At 40.8% G+C, this 14,035-nt stretch overlaps 1 protein-coding gene across 1 annotated transcript in view; it reads right to left on the reverse strand.

Annotated features, from left to right (window-relative positions):
• The window catches only part of LOC131044479 (protein OSB2, chloroplastic), a 182,501-nt gene that overhangs the window by 95,967 nt on the left and 72,499 nt on the right, over positions 1-14,035 (reverse strand). The gene's annotated exons all lie outside the window — the stretch shown is intronic.

Genomic DNA, 14,035 nt, shown 5'->3' on the forward strand with positions numbered 1-14,035 from the left:
GGGCTAGCTATGATACATTATAAATCCTAATCTTGACCTTACAATTTGGCACGATCACTTGCGGGTATTTATGACTTACATCCTACTTAATAGGAAGTAAAAATTAAGATTTTTACATGTCACTCAGTCATAAATAAGTGGCACTCACTAACACCACTTTGTGGCATTTGGTGTATATTTTTGGATTAACATTAACAAACTAATTCAAATTTCAGCGATTCCCTAGAACACTTGATATTTCATAGCCACAGACTCAATATAGACCTAATTTGGGTACACCTACATTGTAATATCCCCTAAGGATTTCACCCCAAATTTTTGCACCTATATTGCACTGCCTCTTCATTTACTCATCAAACATTATACCAAACACTTCGAATGCAAACTGCTACCAATTTCCATATTGTTGATATGGGAAAGTTTGCTACTGGTTTAAGGTTTGATAATGTGTATTTGCATTAATGATCATGTAACAAATTCATATCCAAAAGAGAGTACAAGGTACTGATACTCGTTGACTTGTACTAAGCAAAGTTCTCACTCAAATATAAGAGAAAGCATTTGCACTGAACAAGAACAATACATATAAACTTAAATAGAGATAAGATAAGATAGATTCATTTATGTCCAACAAAAGACCACAAAACGAGTCAAAGGGAGTGCCAACAACTAGACAAGGGGGCCATCCCACAACAGGGACACCAAATAGTGCCCGAACAAAAACAACAAAGAACAAAAGACAAAGAAAGCAAGCAAGAGAACCGAAAGAGAGGAAAGAGAGAGAGGGGGGGAAGAGGGGAGAAGGGAGAAGGGAAAACCCCAAACCCCTAAAGCCCCCCCAACTACAAAATCTGCACCGCAAAGAAGAACCTCAAAATAGACCCACTGCCTGAAAGGCCAACAAGAGGCCTAGAGCCCTTATGACGTTTCCTGGAAGGAGAAGAGCACCGCTGCAAAAGGGAGACCTTCCTAGAAACTATTGACTAATGAGATCTGGAGGGAGGACTGAGCCAACGCTTGGTGCCATGATCTGAGTGAATCTCAAGAAAGGAAGTAATAAGCTAGCACGACTGCATAGTGTCATAGTGTTGATGCTGAGATAAAAGGTCCCGTAGCCGAACAGCCTCTTGAATGTAAAGAACAAGGCACCTCTAGTTAGTGTATCAGAAAAAGGTGGAGAGGGATTGCGCCTCCTTGAAGAAACAAAAAAACCTACCTCTGATCTTATAGTATATAGGGCAACGGAAAATGAAATGCTCCTTAGTCTCAGCCTAGCCCATGGTAAAAAACTGGTAGATCCTGCTACCTCTGACTAACTGATGATCAATCTCAATACAGAGAGGATGGGAGCCCACACAAAAAGAGCCAAGGGGGATCCAAAGAGAATGTGCCCAATGATGTGATAGGTAAGGATGCACAATGAGCCCATCACGTAGCTCCAAAAAGTGCTCAACATAAAAGGCCATCTTGGGGCGGAGGCCTTGTTGGTGTACGTTTTATCATATACCAAACATTAGAATAAAATATCCAAGGATACTCTATCCTCTCCTGAACAAAATCACTCTTTGTGCCAAGATTGCGAGAAAGACCACAGGGCGACTCCAAGGTCTATATGTGCGAATGAGCGACTTTATGTGGATAGCTTCTTGGGTAGTGTGTGATGAAAAACAAGGGGGACTTACACTTAAAAACTAATATCATCCACAAGCTGGACTTAGGCGAGTTTATCAATAAACGCTCTTTGTTTTTTTGGATTTTCTAGGTTAGGACTTCAAAAAGATAAAAAAAGGATAAGGGTTTAGGAATTCTAATTACTGCTAAGCTATTCATATGAACTCAAGAGATGGTGTAGACTAGGTGAAACTGGTAACGACATTGTTTTGCCACACTTGGACAACTACGCAAAGCGGGTGCAATCTTCTAGGGTTGTGCTTAAGATTTTGACACTTATGAATAATACCAACAATTGAACAATATTACTCAAAGTAGAAGTTAAGCATCCACATCAATAGCTCGAGCTAACTTTACACATTGAATGAAAATCATCCATCCAACAAAAGTATGAGCAAAATTTCACCAATCTAAACTATCAATCCTTCATTCATCTAACAACTTCAAAGGAATTTACTTAAAGCAAATCTATCCTAAGTGTTGAAGAAAATAGGCAACCATGCAACCACTTGGTAACAAATAAGACTTCAAAAGAATACTATTAATGAACTTTTTGTTATCCGAGTAGTTCTATGCAACAATTTCATAAATCTCTCCACACTGAAATGAAATGAGAGAATGAGTTTATATAGAGTTTCTTAAAACAAATGAATGGCCGAGATCAATCTAAGATCAATGGTCAAGATCAAGACAACCTAACCCTAAATAGAGTTTCCCAAAATAAAATTAATATCCAATGCATGTAATACAAGTGGCACAAGGTGCTATCTTTTAGGATTGCACCCCCTTCTCCTATTGAGAAGCGGAAAATTCAATGAACTTGGACACAATCTGATCAACTTCTTCCATCGTGACATGTGGCAGCGTACTAACTCTGAATTCTAATCCTTACACATCATCTGCACATATAGCCAAAGTGATTTCGCACTCTAATTCTTGTTTTTGGAAAGCATCTCTGATGGACAGGAGGTTTGATGCCTTAGACAAATTTTGCCTCAGTACTAGTTAAGTGGAGAAGATTTTTTGTGTCTTGCCTTTTAGATTTTCTGGCTTCATATCCTTTCTCGAATAGCTTCTTTTTCAAGTACCTCTGCAGCTACAAGGTAAACTTTGTCTTGAATTCCTTTTATCTGTTCCTCTGCTTTGTCAGCATCTACCTTCACTTTTCGCAGGACTTCACTGTGTGCAATCAATGTCCAGTGCCAACTACTGAAATCTTATGCTGCTCCTACTTCAATTATACTTCCATCAATTAATTCTTGCTTTGACATTCCTTTCAACACTCTAAGGAAGGGAATGATTCTTTCTTGAATGTCTTGAAGATCAGTCCATGCTTCTGCTATGCTTGCAATTCTGGAGCATAGAGAGGAAGTTTGTCGATATGTCAATGCTAACCTTCCCGCAAATGTGGTTGCTTCTTTACTTATGCTTTCCATCCATGCCTTGGTCTCTCTGGCTGTTATCCTTTCTTCCTCAGAATTTTCAGCGGCTTCTTGCAAATTCAAGAGCGGAAGAGCTTCTAGATTTGCTTGATCAAGTGGCTTAGTAGTCAAATGCTGAATGTAATCCCTCAAGTGTCCAACTTCTCTCTTATACTCGTTCTTCTTTCCTACTTCCTTATCCAGTCTTGCCTTCATGGAAGCAACTAAATTATCCAAATCTCCAGCTTCTTGCTTCTTGGTAGTTGGTCCCAAATTAAATGTAGTGATTTCGTATTCATGAGAAGCAAATATCTCCTTTTGCCTTATCTACTTTTGGTATGGTAATCTGTACTGTTCTGCATATTGTTTCATCTCTCTGGATGCTGGAAAACCTTCTGGCTGGCTTCTTTACGGTAGGTTGCTCTAACCTGGCCAGGAAATCAGCCATGTCATCTTCTTCTTGTTCTTCTACTACTTGTGTGTTTGTTTTCAACCTTTCCTTCAGCCAATCAGGAACAGTGGGCTGCACAATGCCTTCCACTTCCTGATTGCCTTTTTCACACATGATATCCTAAAGGGCAGAAATCTTTCCTTCTTGAAATTCACCTTCCTCAACATCCATTTCATTGTCCGACTCCACTACTTTTGTGCCGGTAGGAGGAGGTTGCTAATCTTCTTGATGATTAATTCTATGTCTTCTTCATGAACTGGAGAAGGAATCTTTATCTCAGCCAATGATTGATCAACAGTTAATATATAGTTTTCATTCTTAGATGTGGCAAAACAAGATGGTTCTATCATTTTCTTCTTCTCAGCAGGTCCTTCATTCATAGATACCTTCCCCTTCATTTTAGCACCTTCAATTGGTTTGGCACTTTGAGTTGCTTCTTCATTTGAAGAATATCCTCTTGCTTCACCCATCAGGTCATAAGTCAAGATTATATTTCCCTGTCTTAATCTATGACATTGCTAATCAACCCACCACCCGAAATATTTCATAACTAGCGCATCAAGGTGGTCAAGTCTGCATGCTCTAGTCTTCACCATTTGATAGTAGCAAGAGATGCATGCTAATCAAAGCCAGGCTGAGTATATTCTGCATTATCTTCCAGTTGATCTGGTACAAGGAAAGGTTTAGTCGTTCTGATCAAGCTTACTGGTAGTCTGGAACAATCTTTTCTTGATGTCAAACTCGTCTATAGCATTTGCCCAAAAATCTTCTCTGTCTGCTCTATGTTTGAATATTTCTCCATTCACCAATCCAATACTACCGAGAGGATCAAAATTAGCTCTAGATCAATAGAAAGTAAAGGGATACCACTAGATTTCTAGCCTGGCACTTTCAGCTGCCCGTGTTGTCGAACAAGATTCCTCTATATTTCCGATAAAGAAGGGAAAGGATATTACTGCCTTCTGCTTCATTCTACCTAACTAGTGCAAAGTTCATAATGCTACACATTCTAAAATAACATGCTCGTTGTGCAGAACAGCATTGAACCAAGTGTGCAAGAAGCACCCGGATGTACTGAAAACTCAAACCTGCAATGTAACGGACCCGAATCAAGCTTGGACATTAAGGTTCGATGGTTCAAAATCTAAGCGAGGAGTCGGGGCAAGAATAGAATTAATAAGCCCCAATGGCGTAACTTATTTGGCTGCTTACAGATTGCAATTCCATTGCACTAACAATGTAGCGGAATATGAATCTTTGGTTCATGGACTGTTGTTGGCCATTAAAAAGGTAGCACAGATATTGCACTGCTTTGGAGATTCAGAAGTAGTGGTCAGACAAGTTGGAAGGCAGTACACATGCCATGACAGAAGGCTAAATTGTTACCGCAACCGTGTTTGGGACTTAATAGAAAGTTTTGATGCTGGCAAGATCAATGTTGGCACAGAAGATAATAGAAGAATGTACCGATTGGTAAGGTATGCACAGCCCAAGAAAGGGACGAAATTCTCAGAAATATGAGGGAATTTCCAGATATCACTGCTTGGGGGTATGAGGACCTAAAGACATATGATACTTCAATCATAACGCACACTATACCACTCAGGTCGGATTCAAAACCATTTAGGCAGAGGCAGCAACCTATCAATGCTCTCTTAGAACCTCTGATCTATCAAGCAGTGAAGAAGCTACTGGCTGCCCGCATTATCTTTCCAGTAAGACATTCTACTTGGGTAGCCAACCTTGTTCCTGTAAGGAAAAAGAATGGTGAAATCCGATTGTGCGTAGACTTCCACAATTTGAACATGGCATCAAAAAAAGATAGCTACTTGTTGCCCTCTTTGGATGAGGTGCTGCAAATTGTCAACAGGTCCCAAATGATGTCATTTTTGGATGGGTATTCCGGATACAACCAGGTAATGGTTGAGTACGAAGACAAACTGAAAATTGCATTCACCACTAAGTGGGGAGTGTTTGCTTACAGACAGATGCCCTTCGGTTTGATCAACGCAAGTGCAACATTTCAGCACGCCATAGATATCGCTTTCAAAGACCTTGTAGGCAAGTGCATAATCATCTACATGGATGATTTAACAGTATTTTCTAAATAGAGAGAAGATCATGTGAATGATCTGAGGACGGTTTTTCGACGATGCCAACAATTCGGGGTATCTCTAAACCCCAAAAAATGCATGTTCGGAGTGACTGGGGGAAAGTTGCTCGACCACGTAATCTCAGATAGAGGGATCTCAATAGACCCTGACAAAATCAAAGCCATACTACAAATCAACCTTCCCGCAAGCAAGGAGGAGCTGAATTCATATTTCGGGAAGATAAATTTTGTTAGAAAATTTATAACCGGATTTGCAGAGATAGTCCACCCCCTTAATGACATGCTTAAGAAGGACGCCAAAATAAAATGGACCCCGGTAACCAAAAGAGCTTTTGAAGAGATCAAACAAGCTAATGTCCAGGCACCAATTTTGGTAAGCCCGGATTATCTACGGCCATTCCATATCTACTCTTTTGCTTCTGAGCATACCTGTGCAGCAATTCTAACTCAGCGAAAAGAAGAAAGGGAACACCCAATAGCATTCATGAGTACCACGCTGAAAGATGCTGAGATAAGGTACCCCAATATAGAGAAGCAGGCTTACGCATTGGTTAAGGCCATCAAGTAGTTCCGATATTATATATTAAGGAGTACGATACATGCCATAGTGTCGGATGTTGTTGTGAAGACATTGCTGATGCAAAATGAGTTGGGAGAAAGGAGAGGTAAATGGGTGACCATCATCCAAGAATACGATATTGAGATCCAGCCCATGAAGCTAGTTAGAGGTCAAGCTTTAATGCAGACCCTCGCGACAAAATGCTCAAGAATTGTACATCAGCAGTACCTACTTGAACAAATCTCGCCAGATGAGTGGTATGATGACATAAAGTTTTATCTGCTTGATCAGAGATGTCCATCACACCTCAATTCAGTGCAAAAAGAGCATTAAGGATGAAGAGCAACCACTTTATGTTGCAGGGAGCTGTCCTATACTGGAGAAATCACAAAGGGATTTACCTAAGATGCGTAAATCGAGGAGAGGCAAGGCACATCATGTTGCAGTTCCACACTAAGTATGGAACCGGGCATGGATCAGGCTTGGCAATAGCCCACCAAATATTAAGGGCAAGTTATTATTGGCATACCCTATTCAGAAACACCCATGAACACATGAAGACCTGTCATGTTTGCCAAGTGGCAGCAACCAAGGAGCGAACCCCAGCAAGGTCATTACAGCCAGTCATGGAGGTCAAACCATTCGCTCACTGGGCGCTCAACTTTATCGATATGATCAATCCACCTTCCTCTGCACAGCACAGGTACATTCTAACCGCTTTCGATTACTGTACGAGGTGGTCCGAAGTTCAATCTTTAAAACAATGCAATGTTGATGCTGTTATTAAATTTCTAGTAGAAAATTTTATTACACGCTTTCGTTGTCCGCATGCTTTAGTCTGTGATAACGGTCCTGCATTCACATCATTAAAATTTCTAACTGAGCTTTTGATTATGGGATAACATTAAAATTTTCATCTAACTACTATCCCCAAGAAAATAGTCTAGCTGAGTCCACCAACATAAACCTGTTACAAGTGATCAAAAAACTGCATGATATAAGAATCCAAAAGATTGGCATACCCAACTCAGATTTACCCTTTGGGCAGACCGTATGAGATGCAAGATAGCCATTGGAACATCACCATATCACTTGGTATACGGACTTGACCCCATTTTTCCAATACAACTGAGAATAACAACCTTGCAGTTCATGCAAGCGTATCTAGGGATCGATAACAATGTAGAAGCCAAGTTGTCTCAACTGTTATATTTGGAAGAGAAAAGAGACAACGCATTTGACAACTTTGCCAAGCATCAGGAGGTGGTCAAATGTTGTTTTGACAGGAGAGGTGAAAGCCTTTAATATTTCTGACCTCATCCTCTGCTGGGACAAAGCGCATGAGCGGAAAGGAGAGCACGAGAAATTTGATAATCCATGGCTCAGTCCTTTCCAGTTTTCAGAAATTCTGGGAGAGAATGCATTCCGATTGAAGACCCTAACAGGTGAGGGCATTCCCTTGCCTGTAAATGGTCAATTCCTCAAACATTACTTCCAGCCTTAGGTTTCTTTGAAGCATTTCTTGTGTAAATATTAGAGTAGTTTTTCCATTTTCCTTCTCTAGTTTAGTTTGCTTTTTGTTTTAGTTTAGGTTTGCTTTTGCAAGGGTTGATTTTCTGTCATTTTGAAAGGGAATTCGCGTTCATTGTACAGCATTGGTGTACGAAGTCAGAGTTTGGTGACCTATTGCTTCTTCGATCTTAGCTTTGATAAAACACTTAATAATCGAAACACCCCATAGAGAGGTCGGATCGATTTAGATAACCTTTCACCTCAAAATCTTGTTTCTTGTCAAAACTCGTCCTCAATATCGTGATTACTGCACAATACACTTAATGATTGCATAGAATTAGTTGCTCATCAAAAGGACATTGTGTCAATGTCAAAATCTGAAGCTCTACTTGAGCGACCACTGTTATGCTCAAGTCACACATAGGCTTCATTGCTTGCAAAGCCAAAAGTGAAAATGAAAAGAAATAAGATCAAAAGGAAAGAAATTTGAAAACCAATTAAATAGCAAAGAAATTTGGCAAAGGGAATGCAGACACCTATGCCAGTATCGAAAAGAAAATCTATCAGAAACAGAGCAATCTCTGTGAGCTTACAGGCGATAACTCCGTCGAGGCTATGAACGCTTGCTAGCAGCGGGGCTCTATCCAGGTTGCTTTTGGAGTATGTGTCCACAAGGTAACTTGACATAGTGAAACATTGATGCTTCAACTCTTTCTAAGCTGGAATGAACCTCATTGCACACACTGGCTAATTTGATAGCGCATGATTTGATTTGACTTGCAACATCATTTAGTCTTAAAAGACTTTTCTCCATCTTTTGGTCCAACCTGTGGTGGCTAACCAAAGATTCTGGGTTCGATCCGAACTAACGTCCTTGAAATGATTGGAAACATTTCTCCAATAGAGTCGCCATTTGCTGTGCCTTGCACACACTCCCCGTCGTCGACAAGGTCCCCCTTTCTTTGTTTTCTCGTCTCGTCCTCGCTCAGGTCCTGAGTAGCGAGTTCTTGTAATTCGCAAGAGGAGTTGCAACAGTAGAATTTAAGGTGTTAAGCAGATGATCCTTCTCCAAATTGAGCCAACCTACGTCCTGAGTCCTAGAGAATTCACCTTGAAAGTTGATCGCGGTTCCGTTCACAGGGAAAGTCGAATGAAGAACCTGAGGTACATTCACAAATAATGTCAAGTCGACATCGCCGTCTTGGGCAAGCTTCAAGCCTGAAGCCAATTGAGACAAGCGAGCAAGGCAACTTGGAAGACTTCCAAGATAGCCTTTCAGGTCCAAAATAACTTAAGAAATCAAAATCGGCCTGCAAAGCAAAATTCCAAAGTGTCAACTAAATCTCTCAAAAATCGGCTTCCAACGCCGAAATTCCAACATTGAAGGCAACATCGGCTTAATAGGTGAAAATGCAAGTTAGAAAAAAACCTTCCTAAGAGCCGAAATTCCCCAAGTCTCACAAAATAAGCCAATGAGCCGAAATTGGCTAAGAGGGTCCAAATCGCGCCAAACATTGTTTCAGGCCGAAAATGATAATAATACCTAAAATGACCCATGTAGGCCGAAAAAAAGAAAACCTCCCAATTGCGCGAAGACATCTAAAATGCCGAATTTCATTAATCTCCAAAAACGCACAATTTCACTTCAAAAGCCGAAAAACTTCAAGTGCCAAAGTTTGCATGCTAAGCTCATAAGCCGAAACAGATGGACAACGTCTTAAAACTCACATAACATTGTTTTAGGCCAAAAAGGAAGAAAGCAACAAAAGTTTGTAAAATCGCTCTCCAATACAAATCTCGAAAAAGTGTTGAATCGGTCGATGATTTGCGGAAGTTATAATATTTTAAAAGAAAGTGTAAAATCGCACATAAAGCCTCATTTAGCCGAAATTTAAAGACTAAGGTTTGCGATAAGTCAATAGGCCAAACAAGTCACTTAAAACAAAAGTTCCAAATCGCGCAAAATGAATTCAAAAGCCGAAAACTTAAAAAGTTGAAAGTCGCGCGAATAGAGCTCATGAGCTGAAAAAGAAAAGTTCGCAAAATGATTCAAAATGCCGAAAAGTTTATACAAACTAAATCTCGCCAAATGATTCCAAATACCGAAAATGAATAACAATCAAAATCGCGCCATAGAGTCAATTTAGCCGAAAAAGATATGAAGAGTTTAAAATCGCGCAAAGATCTTTTGGCCCGAAAATGAGAAAGGAAACTTAAACTTGCGAAATGATCTTTTAAGCCAAAACACACTAAGCTCCCAAATCGTGCACAAGGGTCTTCTTTTGGCCGAAAATCGCGAAACCCTATGCTTCGCGTGAATCATCCAAGGAGCCCGAAGTTAGAAGTGGAGGACGTGCTAAATAAAATCACACATTATTCCCCAACACCCCCAGTTTTTCAAAGCAATGAAGACGCGAGGGAGTAAAGACTTCACCGATTTTGTTTAAATTATAAAGTTCGCATTCAATCCAAAAGGGACATTATGACTTAGAATTGAAATTCGCCCAAAAAGGAGCAGATCCCCTGAAGTTTGCAAGAAGGCGACATAACTAAAGATCAAAAAATTGCCCAAAACTAGTAAATCGCGTGAATTAATGACAAAAGGCCATAGGCATTTAGGGTTTAAGAAAAAGTAAGTCACGCAATCTACATGGAGAGAGAATGATTCACAATTTGCAAAAGGTATTCTCTCATTTCATTATATCAAGCCGAAATTGCAAAGATTCTCTAAACGTCGGGTTAGTACACCATCAGCATTTGCAGTCAATAAACCTCTTCATAGCAATTCCGAGTAAGTCAGAATTGCAAGATGATCATATTGTTTAAACTAGGGTTGGTATGTAGAAAGCATTCAAGCAAATCTTAAAGTTTAACCCAAGGAAACATCAACAATTAACCAATCATTCGTCAAATCGCTGCCACCTACCAAAAAAATCAAAACTTGGGCAAATTTAGGGATAATGGTCTAAATAGCTGCAAAACACATAGGATCATCTTTTTGGAAATTTGGACATAGAATCATCTTCAAAACAATCAGCACTCTACAAAACTTAAAAACTTAAAACGATGAATCGCGCAATTTAATAACGTTTACAATTCCCGCACCAACAAAACAAGGAGCAGTGACATTTTGAAAATTCGCTCCACCAAACCGATCGATTTTCAACTTCAAATTGCATTCATTCCCCAAGCGCAAAATTTGAATTTCTCATTTTAAGCATGCTTTCAAGTTTTAAGCTATCTTGTCGTCTTTTGGCACTGCTAACCCATGTTTTTCCTTAAACTTGTTTCGTAATTCGTGCCCGGGTGTGCAAGATAAATGCCTAAATCAACGACCGAGTCTTCAAAGGCACCTGACCCAACCGGAGCATCACAAACTTCCAAAGCTGACATTCCCTGCAAGTTTGAAAAACTGAAGTATCAGTACCAAGGACGAGTCAAAGAAAGGTCCAAAGTGTGTGGGACAATATAGGAGATACAGACCTGGGACATATGGATATTCAGGATTTCAGAAACACGGTATACTCTCCTAATGCTTATGGCAAGCCCAGACGGATGTTGGAGAGTGGTATTGCTCAGGTTGTTGGTTTCCCACCAGTCGTGCAGTATTATGAACTAGTAGTTGAAGCCGCTAAGCAATATCAGTCGGAACCAGATTGGTGGTGTTGAAGGGAATGGTAATGGCCGTCTTCACACCTGAAGCCATTGGGGAAGCATTTGATATCCCGCTTCCTAATAGTCCCACTGTCATGACCATTGATGAAGACCAAATTGCTTATGACAAGAATCCTACTCCGTGCAAAACACTGATAAATGAAGAGTGGTTCAAGGAGAGAAGACCCTCGAGCACTAGGATCGGTAAAAAGATCCACAAAAGTGACTTCCACATTGAGTATGGTGATATGGTTACCTTGCTTAGCCGATCATGGGAATTCCGCAATCTAATCTCTTTGAGGAATGGATGTTCTACTTTACCGAGCAAGTCTAAGTTTGACTAGGTCCAAATCATCGACGATAATATCCATATACAACTGGTTGAGCTAAAAGAGAAGAAGTAATTCGCTATGACCTCCTACCTGGTCTATCTGTTTGCTCGACATCAGTCGTTGCCAGGATTAATCAAGAGAGGTGAGTTTGGGAACGGACCAAATCAAGTGAAGGTATACGAGTGCTATCCTCAGTTGCATTACTACGACGTAACTCAAAGGGAAAATAACAACATTGCATATGTAGTTGGTCAATATGAGCGTGCGAATGACGCCTTTACAATGCGCATGGTCAGACTGATGCAAGGAGGGTTGCACATAAGGTTGTCAAAGCAGGCTACCACCTTGATTCTGAAATATAGTGCATGGTTCATGCAGTTCCCCAGATTCACCTACATCAGAATATCAAGCTTTGAGGGAACATCGTATCGGCTTCCGTATTACCCATCAGATAGATTAGTCCTCATGGAGTAGCAAGGCAAGCACACCCAGCAGACAGCATACTCAAGGACAAAAAGCAGTGAAGATTCACCTTCCCTATGATCTTAGATAACCTTGATGTGCACTTCAAGAATTCAGTGCAAGTCGAAGAATCATTCGACGAACTTGCACCCTATTGCTTACAAGAGCATTTCCCCAAGAAATGCTTTGATCATGCCGGATTGGGAAAGAAGGCCTATGGCAAGCATTACAAGGCCAAGGCATCAATAGAGGACTATTGGAGCAATTGTTCAGACGACTTTGAGGTTCGTCGGCAGGAATATTCGAGGTTGAGTGTTCAACAAATGCGACTTTATGAGTACCGCCAAGTCCCAGACTAGGTAACAAACTATGGAAATTGCTTGCAAGTCCAAGAATTTGAGGCAGTCAAGGACCTCTCGCCAAACATCGATTGGACTCGGGATGCTATCACAGATTTTGAAGTTGTCATGGAGGGTCCAAGAAGATACACACATAATTGGCTATCCCAAAAGATAGAGAGGCTAACCCATGAAGGAACCCAATTCACATATAATTTGATGGGTAGTCTCGATTCCCAGTCTTCAAAAGCCAAAGGAACATCAAGCGCTCCAAAAGAAGAGGTCGAGAAACCTGAAAAAAAAAAAAAGAGGGCAAGAGCCAATAGGGGGACTCGGACGTCAAAAAGGACAAGAAGAGAAAAGATGCCAATCAGGAGGCCAGAGGTTACTTCCTCATCCAATGACCCCAATTCAGAAGATGATGTGGTTGAACTTGATCACCTACCAACTCCACCTTCACAGAATGATCCCATTGCCTTGGAAGCAAATGATCCACAAATACAAAATGAGCAAGAAGCGGAGGCAAGGATCCTTGGTTTGGATGGGCCTAAGAATCAAGTCGAGGAAGGAGAGATTGCACCTGATCAAGGGATTGGTAAACAAGAGTTCACACAAGAGAGCAGGCATGAGTTTCAGCAGGAAGGCAGCAACAAGGATGACACCACGGTTGAGGGAGCAAAAGAAAAAGATAGAACCCAAGAACCCAGCAGAACTAAAGAACAGCCACTACTAGAGGATACCCAGCAATTGCTCAGTGAAGTGGGAGAGAACTCATCTGTGAGTAAAGATTAGATACTGCACCCATTCCTCCTATATCCGATCACTTACGGATAGGCAATGAGTCAGCTGAGGCCTCCAAAGAACATAGTGGGGATTTAGTGGTCACATCTGGACAAACCATTCCTCATGACTGGTTGATAGCCTGAGCATAGCGAAAAGCGGTTGTCAAGCCATCAATTAACTTGGAGGATATCTTCTCTCGGATAGGAGAAATAAAAACTAAAGGAAAGAAAACGCCAAAGACTTACTCCAGGATTACCAAAGATGAGCAAAGGAATCGTACGATTTATATTGCTACCCCACTTGCAAACAAACCAGCAGATCAGGTTGCATTGGCTGACTATAGCATCACGTCCATCCCAATAGGGCAAGCAACCAAAGAGCAGGAGAGGGAAGAATTTAAGGATTCCGTACAAAATATGCTCAAATAGCTAGATGAAATGACTGTTGAGAGGGATATGTATCGAGCTCGTGCTGAACAAGTTGAAGGGTACATAGATCACCTGTTGAGACCCCTGCAACATACCGTTGAGTCCCATGTTCCTTCAATGTCGTTGGCACAAAGGACTACAGTTGAATTTGAAGTAGTGTGTGACACTACCAAGGCCATTAGAAAATAGGTCTGGGGCATTAAAACAAGAAAGAAGATTATTGATGATGTATTTGAAGTAACACTCAAAATACATGCAGCTTGGATAAAGATGGTGGGGGTGAAAAAGGAGTATGCCAAAATCCAGGAGGC

This window comes from Cryptomeria japonica, chromosome 10 (assembly GCF_030272615.1).
Source record: "Cryptomeria japonica chromosome 10, Sugi_1.0, whole genome shotgun sequence".
NCBI classification, from domain to species: Eukaryota; Viridiplantae; Streptophyta; class Pinopsida; order Cupressales; family Cupressaceae; genus Cryptomeria; species Cryptomeria japonica.